The 17,336-nt window shown below is 42.3% G+C and overlaps 1 long non-coding RNA gene across 1 annotated transcript; it reads left to right on the top strand.

The window, feature by feature from the left end:
• The first annotated feature begins 5,903 nt into the window (after positions 1-5,903).
• Positions 5,904-7,082, top strand: LOC146679900 (uncharacterized). The gene is made up of 2 exons (XR_014918158.1): positions 5,904-6,238; positions 6,834-7,082. It is a non-coding gene; the product is annotated as an uncharacterized LOC146679900 (long non-coding RNA).
• The last annotated feature ends 10,254 nt before the right edge of the window (positions 7,083-17,336 follow it).

Raw genomic sequence — 17,336 nt, forward strand, 5'->3', positions numbered from 1 at the left:
CATCTTGGACCCTCTCAGAGTACCCCCTCTGTATGCTTGCAGAGACCCCTACAGTAGGGAAACATGCAAAACGGTGTCCAAACCTTTGTGTTTTAGCTTTATTTATGTCTTACACAGCATCCCAACTCTTTAGCTGACTTAATAACTTTAGCTAAAGTGAATAGTTAGTCTAATTCATTAGTGCAGCATTACTGGGTCACCTCTGTTTGAAGTGATATAATATGATATACAACTATCACTGAAACAGCAAACTTTGTAAATAAGCAAACAACACTTCTCATTCTCTAAACGTTTGGCCACAGCTGTAGATTACACTACCAGTGCTTGTTCACTCTTGACAATAATTACATTTCTAAATTGACTTTGTGCATTTACAGGTAAACAATACCTAATATTTTATCTAAATGACTGCTTTGTCTTTGAAAAGGGTGAAGAGCCTGAGGCCGGTGACAGTCCAGTTCTACTCTAAGTACATCCTTACAGTGGCTCACAGGACAAGGCCACATTCCTGTCCTGCCAGAAGAGAAGAGAAACTTCAGAGTCTTCATGCAGTTCAACCACACCTGTCATATTCCATATGACAGGGGTCTCAAACTCCAGTCCTCAAGGGCCAGTGTCATGCAACTTTTCCATGCCCTCGAGGACTGGAGTTTGAGACCCCTGCTGTATGGTGTTTATGCTGTCTTCTACCCCACAGTTACAGCATGTCTGACTGCCTGTATTTTTTAGTATTTAATTATTTATTGTCATTGTCAAGAACAATGAAATTGCGTTTGGGGCTTCCATATTTGTTCAGCATATGCAAAAATATATGATGAGTTTAAGCATGTGATGACTAAGGCCTTCCATTATGGTGTTTGTCATCACATGTCACAGACATCTGGATGATCATTTGGAATAAACAAAACTAAAAACTTGTTACTTCATCTTTTATCTTTATTATTATTATTGTTCTTATTTTACACTTTTCATTGTTAGACATTAGGTTTATTTGTAGTAGTCCTTTCCAACGTCTTTCCCTCTTCCATGTTACTGTGTCAGCATCTATTTGGGGTTGGAAGTGGAACAGAAAGTAAAGAAATCCAAAGTGCCATTAAAACCAGGAGAGGTTCTTATATTTCAGAAGAAGGGATTAATTCAAAAGAAATGACCTCAATGCCATATTTTATTTAGGAACCCTAGAGAACACTTTGCAAAATAACACATTCTTATAATTTCACCCTCAGATGAGCCAAGCTACGACTGTCAGGGAAGGTGATGTAGGTACAGAGCATATGAGAGTGGTTAAGTTAATGTCTCTTGTCTAGATGAAGGCACAAGAAGGATCAATGGCAAGGCGTAGAGATTCAGTATCTTCAGTCTTCAGTGGACACTCCATTTCTGGCACAAAACTCCTGTAAAAGATGGTCGATTTAGGAGGTGACCCGACAACTTCAGCCTGTCAAACATAGTAATGGAGCAGTATGTTTAAAAAAAAAAAAAAAACTAATTAAGCATGCACTCAGTACCCTAAGAATTATTATGGTAGTTAAACACAGTGATATTTGTATATCACTTCAAACAGAGATGATCCAGTAATGCTGCACTAATGAATTAGACTAACTATTCACTTTAGCTAAAGTTATTAAGTTAGCTAAAGAGTTGGGATGCTGTGTAAGACATAAATAAAGCTAAAACACAAAGGTTTGGACACCGTTTTGCATGTTTCCCTACTGTAGGGGTCTCTGCAAGCATACAGAGGGGGTACTCTGAGAGGGTCCAAGATGACAACTTTGGAATTCTACTAGAAACAGTCGATCATATTTGTTGTCAAAGCTGAATTCAGGGCAAACTACGCTAAATTAGCGTTTTTAGCTAGCAGCTGCAATAAGCATAAAAGTTACCGTACGGCTATCATTTGTTAACATGACGCTTGTTCTTATACATGTAGTACATTTATCACCAACCTGAGAGTTTATCTGCTGGTCATTCGACATGACGAATGACTTCTGAAGTCTTAATTCAGCTCAAGACGCTGTAGATTCCCGTCAGTAACACTTTCGGTCCGCTAGTAAAACGTAGTTCTATTAATCTGCGCTTGAACCGGAACCGGATGTAAGTTCCAAAAAACTGAATTTTGGAACTGAAATTGAATTGTAGAACTGAAACTGAATGTATTCGAGAGCTGAATTTTTAAAGGATAAAATGCAGTTTCAAAGCAAATCAATTCATTTTCAAACCATAAATTCAATTTCAAATTAGACTAATTCAAATTCAGTTTTCAAAAGCATTTATTCAAGTTACAATTCAGATTCAATCTGAGCAATTCAAATTCAAATTTAACTTATTCAAATTCAGTTTCTGATGGCACAGATTTCTGCCCATACTTCTCATTCGATAAGCCAGTTGGAAAGTTGCTGCTGACTAATTTGTACCCAGCAGTGGACATTCTGGTTTTGTGCAACAATACCTTGCTCACCGTATGTTTACAAAAAAGATGACTCTGTGTAAAATAAGTACAAAGAAGGACAAAAACAAGCAAATGCAAGAACTCACTGTGGAAACTGCAACATTTCAAGCTCGCCTCCTCTCTGTCAGACGGCAGCACACGTAGCATCTGTGTCCGAATCACGCCGTCTATCAGCACGATGTCCAACGGGAAACTGTGGATCCACGTGTATCGAATAAAGAATTTAAAGAAAAGAAAAACAGCACAGAGGCCGTTCTGTGCACAGACACACAAACGCACACTGAGTGTTGAAACTCATACATTTTATAGGTTTTTTTTTATATATATATCAGAATCACAATACTTTATTAATCCCTGAGGAAATGATGTTACATGTGGGAAATCTGCTGGTTCTTATACAGCACTTTTATACTCTAGCCCTTTATACAACATGTGTCATTCACACGAGCACTTTTCATCTCTTTCTGTCTAATATTCGCGCACACTTACTCACCAATAAACTCAGATTTCCCGAGGATACTTTGGCACACAGAAAACCAACTTTCTCATTAGTAGATAACCTGTTTTGCCCGATCATATGGGATCAATCTTATCTTTTGTGCCACAAAATGTCTTTTTTTTCTTTTTCTTTTTCTTTTTTTTTTTACAAAAATCTACAAGTTTTTTTGAAAACTGGAGAAAAAATTGCTGCAGTTTTTCAAAGCCACTGCCTGGATTTAACTAAACAAACAAATGAGGGCCTTTCATTGGATAATTAATGCATTCATTAATGTGTTTCAGCTGTGTTATGTAACTCTAACTGATGCAGTGAATAGTTTCTCAAACAACCATGTTGGAAGACATGGTCGTGGACAAAAACAGCTTCACGTGGGGCAAATTATTGACCTGAGTCAAGCAAAGAAAACAACTGTGATGATTTACAACTAAAACTGGGCTAAGAACTATCCAAGTCATTAGTAACGCCAGAAGGATGGTGATGAACCACAGGTTCAGGGAATAATTGTGGTCAGAATGAAGTTTTGAGTGACTGTCATTAGAGAAATCACAGAAACTCAACAGCAGAACTCACGGCCATGTTTGACAGTAAAACCATTTCCACACACACGATACATCGAGCAGCTGGGACTAAACAGCTGTGTAGCCTTAAGAAAACCATCAGTGACACTTATTGAAAAAATCTTCAATGTTTGCAATGGAGAAGGTTATGTGGCCTGGTGCCGACTGTACAAGCTTGTGGAAGCAGGTTGGTCAGCTTAGGTTCAGCAACATCATGTTTCCAAAAGCTGAGGCCAGCTGACCGCCTGAAAACACTGAATGGCAGGTTTTTCTGTCAACTGATGTTTTTCCCCCTGATGGCATGGCCATATTTGAAGTTGACAATACCTCGGTTCACTGGGCTCAAATTGCATAACAGTGGTTCAAGGTCCTTTTTACACACAGGATTCAGGTCAGTTTTATTTATACAGCGCCAAATCACAACCACAGCCGCCTCAAGGGGCTTTATACTGTAAGGCAGACCCTACAATATCACAGAGAAACCCCAACAATCAAATGACCCCCTTTGAACCAGCACTTGGGGACAGTGGAAAGGAAAAACTCCCTTTTCACAGGAAGAAACCTCCAGTAGAACAAGGGGGCGGGGCCATCTGTCGTAATTGGTTAGGGGTGATGAGAGAAACACGACTGATAATGAACGACTGCAAAACCTCCCGCACTATACTTATAGTCCTCTTTCTTACTAATTTAAGACTTCCGGATGTGCTTTGCCGTGTGATGACGTGTGTGCGGAGGCTCCGTGTAAAAGTAGTCAAAATAGTGATATCGCCAGTTTGTTACCATTTTGAGGAAGCTCGGTTAATACGATTCGTGCTGTGGAGTGAATGAGGGTGCTCACGGGGCAATTTATGACCGAAAATGTCCAACCGACAGACCCGTGCCGGCGTAGAAAAGTTGCATGCGGATAGCAACACTGCCGCCGCAGCTAGCAAGGCCACTGCTAACCCAGCACGCGCCGACAACATGCCTCAGTGGGCTCAAGACATGATGTCCGAGATCAAAAAAACAAATGCTGAGATTACAAAATACAGAGAGGAGACAAAAACCGAGATCATGAGATGCAAGGAGGAAATAGAAAAAGGAAGAAAAGAGTCAAAAGCCGAGATGGAAAAGTGGGCTAAGAGTGTGGAAGATAACACTAAAGCTCAGTTTGAGTTGCTACGTGAGGAGGTGAGACTGGTAAGCGAGACGTCCGTCAGTCTGGCTAACAAGATGGAAGCGCGGAAAAAAGAAGTGGATGACACGCTGAACGACCAGTCTGACAGTATAACCAGCATGGAGACGAAATTGAAAGAATTGGAGAAGGAGATGCTGACGCTGAGGAGACGTAGTGAAGATCTCGAGGCGAGATCACGACGCAACAACATACGCATCGTGGGGGTAAGAGAAGGGGCTGAGACGGGCAAGACGCCGTCGGAGTTCATAGCTGGACTGCTGAAAGAAAAACTGGGGCTATCGGTGACACCGACGCTTGACCGAGCACACCGAACACTCGGCGCGAGACGAGACGGAGCCGGGGCTCCACCGAGAGCGTTCGTGGTGAGATGCCACTACTATATAGAGAAGGAGGAGATACTGAGGAAGGCGAGGGAAATGGAGAGAACGCCGGAAGGTCGGAGTGGACGAATTCATATCTTCCCAGACTACACCCAGGAAGTAAACAACAAGAGAGCAGCCTTCAAAGAAGCAAGGAGCCTCCTGCGTACCTACGGGGGGGTCAGATATGGGCTCCGTTATCCGGCAACGCTGGTGATTACACCAGAAGGGGGACAAACGAAAACCTTCGAGACCCCAAAAGACGCCATGGAGTTCATCAAGAAGACGCTGACTCCCGGGTGAAACATATGGGCTGGTCTGAGCTTGGCTACGTATAAGGGCTACACTGGTGTAAGGACTTACATGTCTCAGGAAAGATATTGGTGATTGGATTTTGCAATATTGGTGAAGTACCACCTCATCTTGTTTTATATTTGAATATTTTGTTTAAGAAATTGCTTTATACTACTTACATGTTATTTTTGTATTACTGGATTTTATTTTCAAGGATCTTTTTGCTACAAGTTCCCCCCGACTGTTTTTGTTTTGTTTTTTTTCCCCTCCCCCCTCTTTTTAGGAGGTGGGTAGCTTAGAGGGTGATATTATATTTTTAGAACCATGGGATATTTTGCACGGAGCCGCACACGGTGGGCTTGGTGTGTAGGAGATGGTGGACCGGTTGGCCACGAGGGTGCTTGTTAATGAGCACTGTGTTTGGGTTCGTATTCATATATGCAATGTGTTGTGTGTTACTTGTGTATGTGTGTGTGTTGTTTCCCCATTTTTTCCCAGACACCGTCCCTTTATTTTTTCTGTTTTTGCTGCCAGACCTTCAGGGTGTGATCCAGATGGTGCACAGCAAATTCAAAAGTGTTAAATTTTTTGGTGTTAATAGTCTCCTTGCAAAAGTAGAGTTAATTTTACTCTAAGCAGAGTCACATTCTTTTAATGTAACTCTGAGGTGTAAAATGACAGTAGTTAAAATCGAGTGTTAAAAATGAGTGTTTCTCTGTCAAATCTGGAGGTGTTACAATGGAAACATTAACTCCTGACCTCTTAACTCTGAACTCCTACAGGGGCTATGACACCAACAGAGTAAATTCACAGACTCCGCCCCCAGCACGGCTCCAATCGAAGCTGAAGTGAAGCCGTTTCAGAACATTTTGCTCTACATATTTGAGTTGTTTGCCATGCTTGGTAAGTCATTTTTTTCAAAGATTGTTTCAATTATTATTATGAGCTTTTACTTCTGTGGCTCTTTGGAGTTGAGACAAAGCTGTGTGAAAGGCATTAGCCATGTTGCTCGCTGATAGCATAATATTCTGTCTTAGCTAGCTGAAAGGTATTGTTTGCGGGCAAATACCACAGCCTTGAAAAAAGCTTGCATGTGAATTTTCAGTCAAACTTTTGGTCAAATACGCCTAAAACAATGTCTAGAATGTGAAATGTTGGTATAATGGTGCTACTTGAAGCCTGAAAACGATTTCCCATTAAAAAACAAAAACAAAAAAACGAGCAAACAGCAGTAGCTGACGTCCTGACTGGATTCTACGTTAGCATAGATCCCTCCAGAGTTTTGTGCACACGGTTTAGGTAAAAATGAAAAAGGTTGAGGTTTTACATTTAGTTCAGTATTACCTGTTGCCTGTGTCCTTGTCTTTTGGGAAAATACTTTACACAAGTAATGGCTCAAAGAGGATTCCTTTTTTATTTTTTACTGTGCTGCAATTGTTTACTGGATTATTTGTGCCATTAATTAGTGTCAACTAATTTTTATTCAATCTCCACACAGGATATGCTTGTGAAGATGGAATATGGAGGAGAGCAGAAGTGCGTTGAAGTTCCACAAAGGGATGAATGAAGGACATGCATATTGTATTAAAGAAATAAGTGATGAGAATGCTGTTATTTGCATTTACCATGTCAGACCTTTTGATAAACAAAATTCTAATGAAAGTGAGAACATGTACACTGTTACATCTTTCAGAAAATGTTTTGAAATTGTGGTGCACAGTTCAGAATAAATGTTTTTCAAAAACCATTGCATCTTTTTAGTAAATGTTTATTTCCAAAAGAAATTTCTAGAAGTTCAGAACAGTAAAATTCCCGCTTTTTAGAATGAATTAGAAGATAACTCTTACGTAGTTAAACTAAAATACTCTTTGAGAGTTAATATATAAACTCTTAACACCAAGTGTTAAATTATCAACTCCAGACAGATTTGGTGTTTAACACTAAATCAGAGTTAACGTACCAACTCTCCAAAAAGAGTTAAATTAACACTCTCTGGTGTGGACCCATATAGACACTTTAATAGTGTTGAAATCAAATCCAACAGTGTTAATTTGGACATGCTGGATTTGCTGTGTGGACGACATGGGAGCGTAGTGGACATGTTGGGCTGTGGACTCCTGGCATGGCACCGGACATGGCTGTGAGCGGAATGGGCACGAACTTGATTAGCTGGAACGTAAGGGCGATCAACAAACCGGCTAAACGGAGTAAAATCTTTTCATATTTAAGAGACCAGGGAGCGGAGATAGTATATTTGCAAGAGACACATTTGTTAAACAGGGACCACCTTAAACTGTGTAGGGGGGGTTTCAACCAGATCTATCATTCAAATTTCGATAGTAAGAGTCGAGGAGTGGCCATCCTTATACACAGGAATGTACAATTCATAGAAACAACCGCCATAAAAGACAAACACGGTCGATATGTTATTGTAGCTGGGAAATTATTCAATATGCCAGTAGTGTTGGCAAATATATACGCACCCAACTGGGATAATGTTCAATTTTTTAAGGATTTGTTTTCGTTACTACCTAACTTGGACACACATAATTTGATTTTGGGGGGAGACTTGAATTGTGTCCTAGATTTAACTCTGGACCGCTCTAGCCCAACACCCGGTGTGCTAAGTAAATCTGCTCAATGCGTTAACTCCTTTTGTGAAGCATATGGTATATTCGATCTATGGAGATATGCAAATCCAACTGTTAGACAGTACTCCTTTTATTCCCCGCCACACCAAACTTATACTAGAATCGACTATCTTTTGTTAGACAAGAAATTGACCCCAATGGTAATGCATGTAGAATACCCTGGTATAGTACTATCTGACCATAGCCCAGTCACACTGAAACTTAAATTCCCTGACTATACACCACCTCAGAGGATGTGGCGTCTTAATAGTAGATTGTTGGCTGATGATGATTTTAAAGAATTCATCAATTCGCAAATAGTTTTTTTCTTGGATCTTAATGATACTCCTGATATAAGCAGTGGCATTTTATGGGAATCATTAAAAGCGTACGTACGCGGACAAATTATTTCATACAGTGCTGATGAAAGGAAAAGAAGAATGAAACGTACCACAGAATTAATGACAGCAATAAAAGAAGTTGACCGGGCAAATTCTATGACTCCATCTGAGGAGCTGCATAGAAAAAGGATTTTGCTCCAGACTGAATATGACATTCTGACAAGTCAGCGCGAGGAGGATTTATACCTTAGGTCGAGACAAGATCTCTATGAGCATGGTGAGCGCGCCGGCAAACTCCTGAGCTACCAGCTGAAACAATCAGCAGCTGCTGGTATGATAGTAGAGATAGGAGACAATGTGGGTAATAAAATTACAGATCAGAAGGGGATTAACAATCAATTTAAATCTTTTTATGAGGACTTGTATACCTCAGAAATAAATGATAGGGACCGAGTGAAGAATTTTTTTGAAAACCTTGAAATACCACCACTAGAGGCAGCAGATAGAGATAGGTTAGAGGAACCCTTATCTGTCATGGAGATAGACAAAGCAATTCGGGGTATGAAGACAGGAAAAGCGCCGGGCCCTGATGGGTACCCAAGTGAGTTTTATAGGACATTTGCTCCCGCACTGATTCCCTTACTTTGCAGAGTATTTAAGGAAGTTCTTGATAAAAAAGCTCTGCCCCAAACAATGTCACAGGCCTTGATCTCTGTGCTCCTTAAGAAGAATAAGGACCCACTTAAATGTGAGTCATATCACCCAGTAAGTTTACTTGGATGTGATTATAAAATACTGACCAAGGTACTGGCAGCTAGAATTGAGCTTGTCATAAGTAAGATAATACATCCTGATCAGACAGGGTTTGTTGCAGGTAGACAACTCTCCAGCAATCTCCGCCGTCTGTTCAATGTAGTATATACTGCTGGAGATAACATTATGCCAGAGATTGTGATATCCTTAGATGCCCACAAAGCCTTTGATCGAATAGAGTATTACTATCTATTTACGGCCCTCGAAAGATTCGGCTTTGGTCCAACATTTTGCTCGTGGATTAAAATAATTTATTCGAGCCCCCAGGCTATGGTGAGAACGAATAATATCGTATCTGAACCCTTCTCTCTATTCCGGGGAACAAGACAGGGGTGCCCTTTGTCACCCCTGCTCTTTGATGTGGCAATTGAACCCCTTGCAATGATGCTGAGACAGGCTGCTGAATTGGTAGGGATACAAAGGGGGACACAAAACCATAGGCTGTCCTTGTATGCTGACGATCTCCTCCTTTTTCTGTCAAACCCTGCCACTAGTATCCCGGTGGCCCTTGGTATTATCAAAGATTTTGGGAGGGTGTCGGGCTATAAAATTAATTTAGACAAAAGTGTTCTTTTCCCCATTAATAAACAGGCGAGGAAACTTTCTTTCCGGGCCTATCCCTTTGCAATACATAAGGATAGATTCGCATATTTAGGTGTTAATGTAACTAGTAAGTATAAAGATTTACTGGACTATAACTTTAAAGTTGCACTGGACAAAGCGAAATTAGATATGGAAAGGTGGGCGTCGCTCCCCTTATCATTAGCAGGGAAGGTAAATTCTGTTAAAATGATTATACTGCCGCGGCTCCTCTATTTATTTCAGACGATACCGATTTTCATTCCTAAATCATTTTTTAAGGAATTGAACAAATGTACGTCTGCCTTTATTTGGAAAAAAACTGTCCCCAGGATAAGACGGGAGTTTCTTGAGAGACAGAAAGAAGAGGGAGGTCTGGCTCTGCCGAACTATATGCACTACTATTTTGCTGCTAATATACATAAGTTGTTATTTTGGGTCAAAGAGTTGGATGAAGATGAAACCCCAATATGGGTTCATATGGAAAGGTATGTCTCTAGTCCAGTGTCCCTGCGCTCCCTGGTCTGCGCTCCTCTACCCTTGAGCAAACATCTTTACACAAACAACCCGGTGGTATCTCATTCTCTGAAAATTTGGACTCAATTCAGATCACATTTTAAAAACAGAACCGCCCTCCTGTCTGCTCCCATCTATGGAAATCACTTGTTTCCCCCAGCCCTCGGGGGAACAGCCTTTAGGGAATGGCATAGAGCTGGGGTGGAATGTGTCAAACATCTTTTTAAAAATGGTACTTTTATGTCTGCTGCTCAACTGGAAAAGGACTATGGAATCTCCTCCAAGACTAATTACTTTAGATATTTCCAGGTTCGGGACTTTGTGAAAAAGTCATTCAGCCCCTCCCTCGAGCTTCCACAAAGCGGATGGACAGACGAGCTGATGGACACAGATCCGACTGCTAAGGGGACAATCTCCACGCTATATACACATATTCAGAATGTGGCTTCCCCCTCCCTGGACAATGTAAGACGGAAATGGGAGGAAGAATTGGGGCTGGACATTTCAGAGGTTGACTGGGGGGGGGGCTGTAGATCTAGTACACTCTGCTTCTATATGTGTGAGACACGGATTGATACAGTTCAAGGTGTTGCACAGACTGCATTTGTCAAGGGAGAAACTGGCAAGAATGTACCAGGGGGCCGATCCGACCTGCCCCAGATGTAAACAGGTACCAGCCAACTTATGCCACATGTTCTGGTCTTGTTCCAGGCTGAAAGACTTTTGGGCTAACATCTTTAGAACATTCTCATTCATTTCTAATAAGGATATGGAACCAATGCCTCTGACAGCCATCTTTGGTGTGGCACCGAGGGAAACTCAACTAACAGCCTCTCAGAGGAAGGCAATAGCATTCGCCTCATTGCTGGCTAGGAGATTGATTCTACTTAACTGGATAAAGGCAACACCGCCATCCCATAAACGCTGGGTGGAGGAGGTGATGGCACACCTCAAATTAGAACATCTCAGATTTACTATACAGGGCAACACCAAGAAATTCTTTAAGGTCTGGCAGCCTTTCATTTCCTATTTTGAAGATGAGTTTCCTTCCACTCCATAACTGGCAACTCCCCCCCCCCCCCTTTTTTTTTTTCCCCCCTTTTCTTTTCTTCCTCTGTCTGGGTATAGTTTTGTCTTACACTGTGCGGTAGGACTTGAGTTCGAGCTTTTCTGTATGAATGATATGCTTTCTGAAAACTCAATAAAAACACTTTGATTATTATTTCTTACTAATTTAAAATCTTTTTAATCTATGACAATAAAAACTGAACTGGGCTGTCATTTGGTCACAGATGCAGATGAAGAAGGCAAAACAAACTTCCTCTTATTCTGGCAGCAGCCGCCTCTGCTGCAGCATGCAAACAGAGTGGTGTTTGAACGGAGAGCGGCTTTTTCTTTTTGTTGGCGTGGAGGGCTCAGTAATCGGCTACATAAGGAGCCAGGAAGCATGAGCCTCCATTCAGCCTCGGCGTGTCAGAGAGTTTATGCAAAAGGGCATCTGGCTCTGCGTGTGAGATGGGCTGTGACCGCAAAGGAGAGGGGTCATGAGCTTAAACGGACAAAGTGTTCCTGGAGAATCGTCTTCGAATGGCTCCCTGCACTATTATTTATTCGGATTGTTTAGTTTTTCAGGCCTTGCAGCTTGCAACCAACACAAAACAGACAAACAGCAGGATTTCTCACCATCTGATTCACATGTCGTTTCACACAAACACAGCATAATCACACACAGTTTACTATCATTCAAGCCAAATAGTCCACACCTTTCCCTCTTATGTCCACTTCACACGAGAAAACTCCTGTGATGTGGAGAGAGTGTGCTTCCAAAAGTAAATACAACATAATATATGCCTGACACCGTGCATGCACATTATCAGTTCAAATAGGATGCGGTGGGTTTTCATGCATCTGCAGAACAGATGTGCATCAAACGAGTGGATTTCCATTTGTTTCATAGCACAAGTGAAGTAACTGAGGTTCAGCTGTTGTCAGCACGTAAAAACAATGAGCTGTGTTATTACACTCATGTTGGAGAATACATAATCAGCTCTACACTACAGAGGCTGCGCAGGTAGTCCAACTTCTCCAGAATGGCAGAAGGTTTCCCAGCACAGTCTGAAGAGCATGGAGTTGATTCCAGGAGACAGGCAGGTCCTCTACAAGAGCTGAACAGGAGAGCTAACCCATCAGCAGGACCTGTATCTGCTCCTTTGTGCAAAAAGGAACAAGACGACCACTGCAAGTCCTAACAAATGACCTCCAGCATGTGAATGTCTCTGCCAAACAATCAGAAACTAGTGGGCCCTGTGCTCACTGCCAAGCACTGTGGACCCTGATGGGCATTTGCCATATAATGCCAGAAGTGGCAGGTCCACCACTGGCACCGTGGGCTTTCCACAGATGTGAGCAGGTTCACCAGAGCCCACGTGACAGATCTGAGAACGTCGTGCTGGGTCAGTGATTGTCCGGGGAGGCACAGACCTGTACAGGTTAAGCAAATCTCCAGAGGTTAGGATGGAATTATCACTGGGTTGAATGGCCAACCGCTTTCATCCAGACTGAAATATCTTTGCTGTACTTTGAGTAGATCCGGACTTTTGTGACTGTAAACTTCCCATTCATTCATGTTTTGCTCAGAATCAATACTGACCTCGATCACCTCTTACTGGTGCCATCGTGAGGCTGAAAATTAGTCCACTGTCAGGATGTATAACCTACAAAACCATTCCCATCACCCTCGGCTGTGCTTCAGTCCGAACGTTTGCCAAATTTATGATGGACGTCGGTTTACAACGTGGTAACTGGAGACCTTCTTGGACCCGAATGAGATTACACCGTTTGTTAAGTTAAGCCTAGTTTGTGGTGTCAGCTACACACCTGCGAAGTGTCGTCAATGTATCTCGCACAGTTGTGACACCAACCCGATGCCAAAATCTGTCCGCAGACAAACACGTACATTAGCGCCACATTTTGCCACGATGACACACACGAAGACTCACAAGGTGAAAACAATGTCTGCTATGCTGCCGCGGTTGGTAAGAGTGAAGATACTTTATATGGGAAGTCACAAATACGCCCTTTATTTAGTACTCGTGGCTTAGACTGGATTCACACTGGTGAGGTTTAGTGACTGTTCCAGAGTTGTGACACTATCACAGCCAAAACTGTCTTTGTGGTTATTCCGGCTTCAGTAGGTTCTAATTTGAAATTAGTCCCAACCTCCCATCGCTCAACGTGTCATGCTGAACAAGTGAATTGTCAAATCCCTCTGGAGGTAAGAAAAGAAGAGTTTTATTTTCTAAAGCAAAGACTTTACTTCCTGTTTCACACAGCTGTCTCTGACAGTGTCACCGGCCTCACTCTGATTATAACCTGCTCCATCATGTGTGTTGCATGTTCCTGTGTCTATAGAGGCCCGTCTGTGTGTAAGACACTTAACCCTGGGTCACGCGCTTGTTCCAGAGTGCCTTGTTTTCCCACACATGCATCACAACACACTTATCTATAAACAGATTAGACTGTCAAGGTCACTTCTGCTGTCCACTCCTCTGCAGTTCCCCATTCCAGCTCTTATCACCTGCTCTTTCCGGTCGTACTGCCAAGACTGAATTATTTTTTGTCTTCTGTTTTTTTCTTTTGCTCCTTCATCTCTCTTCCTTGTCTCTTCGCTCCCTCCTCCTACTCACAAGAGGAAAAACGGTCTCACACTGATGGGCAGTTCAGCAGTGCGCAGGCTTGAACATAGATAAGGAACTGGGGAGCAGCGCCTCGATGCCTTTCCTTAGAGGATGTGTCAGCGACAGCTTTATCCAGGTATTGTCACAGTGACATTAAGAGCAGCACATCCAGGGTAAGAGGCAGAGAAAATGCGTAGCGCAGTCAAGGTCAGTTCAGAGTTACAGGTCCAGCATAGGCTTGAGTGGAAAATGTGTGTTGGCTGCAGGAAACTAGTATGTGCTGCACAACATCAACGTATGGCCATGTACTTCCTCGCGCACTGGGAATCTGTGGACAGTGTTGTTTTGTTACTTCCTTGCCACGTGTGAATATGCATGCAAGCTCAGTTCTTGGAAACGTTTCCTCCGGAAAGAGTTGAGATAGTCAGAAGAGGCACAAAGAGGTGAAGAGGAGAGTTGTCTGTGATGAAAAAGAAAATGAGACGGTCATGTGAAAATGAAGGTTTACACAGGACTCCATGCACGCATGTGAAAAACCATGTACACCCCAGGATTCAGTCAGTATTAGAACCAGATTAGCAGCACTGTTTCCTGTTTGACTTCATCAGCGGACACATTTTGGCTTCTTTTAATGAAGTTCGCAGACATTTGTTTATGCACAGCCCTCTGAAGGTCCGGGACTTTTTCTGGCCGTTGAAGCACCTTGACTCTTTTGTCTTTCCTCCATATTGACTCTAGAATACTTTGGCACACAGAGCAGTTCATGGTTGACTCAGTGGCTCCAAAATATCCACGTCCTGTGGCTGAAAAACAAGCCCAAACCATCAGCTCTTCACCAGAGTGCTTGACAGCTGCTGTGAGGTGTTTGTGTTGTTTGGTGTTTTGTTTTCACCAGATATCCGAGATGGAGCTCTTCTCTTCACACAGCACAATGATGGACTTCAGACCCACCAGGGTCCAGGCATCATGTTAACAAACACATGACAAACTGCCAAAACCTCAATTTTTATAGAGATCCTCACACTTGCTGATAATTGGTTAATAAAGAGCATTTGATTAACAGCACCTGGTTGCTGCTTATGCTGCTTACCCTCTTATAATCTCTATGTATGCAGGAAGGGTGCAGTGGGTTTTTCACACACTAGTTGTGTCCACATTCATAGGCTGCATCCTCCTCAGGCCGCATTTGTAGGCCGATTACTACAGAGGCCAAACAGACTGGAGCTTAAGAAAACACCAGCAATAAGAAAAACGCTGCAAAAGCACACAAAACACAACAGAAATAGGAAAAAACTGATTTCCAAAAGCACAAGGGAAGTGTTTCTGGGGAGACAATAATCCGACGGACCAGTTGAAGGAACCAAAATATTCTAAGAATTGCGCTGGGAGACACTTAAAAGAAGTGGAGGATCTATCGGTTTGTGAGGAAAGAAAAGATGAGAGGTAAGTGTGCTAACCTAACTAGCCTAAACATCCGTCATCAGTATTATATGACTCATGAGATTAAAACACACTTACCAGCATGTTTTGGTTCGTTTTTGCAGGGCCACCATAGGATTACTTCACAGCGATGTAATCCTACAGGATTCATAGCGCAGCTCAGCCACTCCCAGTTTCCAACAATGGCAGCAGCTACTAAGTTTTAATATTACTCTTATTACACAAAATAAACTTTAACATATTTTCAGACCAGAATGTAGCTGCTCGGTTTATCAAGACACCCCATATTTGTAAAAGCGCTCTGACGTTTTCGGAGACGTCAACAGCTCGATAGCTAGCCGGGGTTCAAGGCTCACTAGAGCCGGTGTTCTGGGAATCCATCCTACCTGAAAAAACATCCTACCCAATGTTTCTGCGCAGACGCGGTGCATGCGCACAAAACCAACGCCGAATTAACTTCTTTATCTCTCACCCATCCGGAATACTTCTTAAGGTTAGGTTAGGGGTAGGGGTAGGTTTAGGGTTAGTCACAAGTCACCGTCAAACTATAATACGGGTAGGACGTTTTGTCAGAGTAGGATGGTTTCTCAGAACACCAGCGAGAACAGTGAACTCCCGGCAAATCGTTTTCCGCGGTCTTTCGCTACTCAGGTTAAACATGATGTATGAGTCACTTAAAAATGTTATTGTTTGGCTTTTTTTAGTATTTTATTTGTTCCTGAGTAAATCGGTTTGGCTGAGATTAAAGTTATAGTTTTTACACAGCTGAATAAACATCAAACAGACAGCTGATCATCAGAAGTGTGAGACGGCCGAGAGTTTACGCCAGTGTCCTGTTATATTTTCGATAGCAAGGAGTTTATTAAACTCCACCGAGACAGCGGTGACGTAAATCTGAAGGCTAGTCCCATTTCACGCTGATCACTTCCAGCCTACCCGGCCTTCGGAGGACCCAGCCCACATAGACCTCAAAGGCCGGGTCCTCTGGAGGGTGCAGCCTATGAATTTGGACACAGCTGCCTTGAGCCTGGTTCTACCAGACATTTCATCCTGTTCCTGTTCTTCAGAAAAGGGAGTTTTTCCTTCCCACTGTCACCAAATGCCTGCTCAGAGGCTGTTGTCTGCTTGTTGGGGTTTCCCTGTATTATTGTAGGGTCTTTTCCTTATAATACAAAGCTCCTTGGGGTGACTGCTGTATAATTAAAATTGAATTGAATTGAATTGATTTTTTCATTGCATTAAGTCCAGTGATCAAACGTCTGTTGTGTCATTTCCCCCCTCAGTCTCTTTCCTCAACTGCATTTGAAATTAGCAGTGTGGAGACTTGTGAGTGCAGATCAGAGTGGGGATAAAAATTCCCAGGATTCCAGTGACGTGGGGACCTGACAATGACCCACTGTCTCCTCGCTAAATGGACAGATCCTGCACTTCAAGGTCTTAAATAAATGTCTTAGCATGCAAACGCAAATTGAAGCTGGTGTTTATTTGCAGAAAGAAATCTCAAACCAAAAAACACATCGTGCTCATTTCCAGCACCAAGTAGCTCTGCATGATTCACAGTTTTTAAAAAAATCCTTATTTACCTTATATTGAGCCTTGGTGCAAACACCAATATTTTTTTCCTCTTCCTATTTTGTGATTGGTTGCTTCGTACAAACAGGAGATATGAACATGGGTGTGCTGGAAGTGACCATGTTAAGGATACATGTTCTCGATGGCATCTAAGAGGACACAACACCTCTGAGTTTGTGTGTTTGGAGCAGTTTGACATCTGAGCTTTACTAAAGACAAACACCGACCTTATCATACAAAACTTTTGCCATTGTTATGTATGAGCATCCACTACGATAAGAGTATATATGACGTTAGAAAATACAACAAGTCCCTGATGATCAGGGTAGGAATTTCATTTCCATGTCCAACACCTTTTCAGCTTTTCCAGCATTTCATTGGTCGCCAGGGAAAAATGTGTACTCCTTGACTGACTGGTCGCTAGAGGTTGGTG

This window comes from Copadichromis virginalis, linkage group LG23, assembly GCF_057382275.1.
Source record: "Copadichromis virginalis isolate Kocher_CV1m ecotype Utaka linkage group LG23, C_Virginalis_male_GT1.1, whole genome shotgun sequence".
Taxonomy (NCBI): Eukaryota; Metazoa; Chordata; class Actinopteri; order Cichliformes; family Cichlidae; genus Copadichromis; species Copadichromis virginalis.